The sequence below is a fragment of the Tupaia chinensis genome, unplaced genomic scaffold (genome assembly GCF_000334495.1).
Source record: "Tupaia chinensis unplaced genomic scaffold, TupChi_1.0 Scaffold000434_1, whole genome shotgun sequence".
NCBI lineage: Eukaryota > Metazoa > Chordata > Mammalia > Scandentia > Tupaiidae > Tupaia > Tupaia belangeri.
This window is the reverse complement of record NW_006159939.1, coordinates 856793-858786: the sequence shown is the minus strand read 5'-3', so window position 1 is coordinate 858786 and position 1994 is coordinate 856793. Positions and strand designations below refer to the sequence as shown.

General features: G+C 39.9%; 1 protein-coding gene across 1 annotated transcript in view; it reads right to left on the bottom strand.

Annotated features, from left to right (window-relative positions):
* GYS2 (glycogen synthase 2) overlaps nt 1–1994 on the bottom strand; it is a 79517-nt gene that overhangs the window by 51842 nt on the left and 25681 nt on the right. The gene's annotated exons all lie outside the window — the stretch shown is intronic.

Sequence of the window (1994 nt, the reverse complement as noted above, 5' to 3'; positions counted from 1 at the left end):
TATGTGTGTGTATATACATATATATATATATGTACATATGACAGGATTAAAATATAAACCAGTGGCCAGCAGGTGTCATGGTGGTTAAGGTGATGGACTCCCACATAGCCAACCATGGTTTCAGTCCTGGGCCTGGGGGCTCGCTTTCTCATTTTCTCTCTCACTCTCTCTATTTCCTCTCTTTCTTTCTCTCTCCTTCTCTCTGGTGAGTGCATATACCATAGTAAAATTTAAAGTAATAAATCAAATTAAATAATTCTTTTCAAGAAAGACTATAGGCTAATAATTTTATGCCATCAATAGCTATAAATGGTACCATTTCCTGTAGATCCTCCTATTGGCACATGTTTTATTGCTGGATCAGTTGGGAATCTATTTTAAGTCTCACCTTCCTGAGAATAAATGGTGTCACGCTGTCAAGAGTAAAATCTTCCTTCCTTCCTCTGTGTTTCCATGTGGTAGGTCATCTCCTAGTTTAGTAAGTCCAGACTTTCAGTCTCAGGAAGGTGCGGCTAGTGAATTAGGGAGGAACTGAACCTGTGTGCTTGTGAGTTTGTGAGCAAGCCCTGAGTATTTGGTTGCCAGTCACATGGTACATGTTACTCTGAAGGCCTGCTTTGCATGGCAGGGGACAGACATGCCAGCACTGCCTGAGATTAAATGGTTAAATGTAACACCAAAGTTTAGTATTAGGACCCAAGTTGCACCGCTGTTTTTTTTTTTTTTTAGATTTTTGCCATAGGGTGTGAGGGTTCATCAAAGAGAGACAGAGAGAAAAGGGGAGAAAGAGAAGGATCCAGAGAAGAAAAGTGAGAAATCACCCTCCAGTGGGAATGGCTACACCGCAATCCCTTCTCCTCCATTTCTCTCTCAGGATTAAGGGCACTCATGCTCATAAACCTGGTGTGATTGCTATTGTCAAAACCCAAATCAATCTACACTGATTTTAAAAAAATATTTTGCTTTCCTTTTGCTTGATTTTTCAATATTTATCGTTCTTTATGCTTTAATTCTCAGAGTATGCCTGTATTTGACAGAGACAGAGGGAGAAAGGGAAAAAGCACCCCAGAATGCTATGTGATCATACTGCAATCCCTCCTCCATTTTTCCATCTTGTTGGGATTGAGGACACCCATGTACATGTGCCCAGCATGTTTTCCCAGCCACCAGAGCCAGGATTCAGACTACATTCAGCCATGTGGGATGAACAACCAAGTTATGAGGTCAGCCCTATATTTAACTTTTAATTGGTTATAAACTCATGTGAAGAAAAAGGAAGTTATAATGTCTTCTTAAACCATAGCACAGGGACCAGCAGTTAGTGTGATGGTTATGTTGCTGGACTCCCATGTAGTTGACCACAGTTTGAGTCCCGGACCCTGTGGCTTAAACTTACACTGGGCGCGTGTGAGTGCATCTGAGAAGAGAATGGAGGAGAAGGGATTGCAGCATGGCCATCCCCCACCCCCCCGGGGGGTGATTTCTTACTTTCTGCCTCTCTGTCTCTCTCTGTCTTTCTGGCGAGCACACGCACCCTATAGCAAAAAAAAAAAAAAAAAAACTCTCAAAAAAAAACAAAACAGCACATATATTATAATAAGCTTGAGTGTCTGAGTGTCTCTTAAATAAATATAATTGATAGCATGGACAAAAACACAATTAAATACGGTGGCAACTCTAATATGTAAAGTGAAAGGCCGAAGACATGTTATAATATAGTTATTGGGACCAGCAGATGGTGTAATGGTTATGTTGTTGGACTCTCACATAGTCAACTGTGGTTTGAGTCCTCGATCTGGCAGCTCAAAACTTTGCACACTATAGCAAAAATTTCTCTCTTAAAATATATATATATATATATATATATATATGTGTGTGTGTGTGTGTGTGTGTGTGTGTGTGTGTGTATAAAACTATCATTGTAAGTCTTCAAAATCATATTCTCTTGAAAACTACTTAAAAATCCAGAAAGTTTTTCACTTCCCACCGAAGAA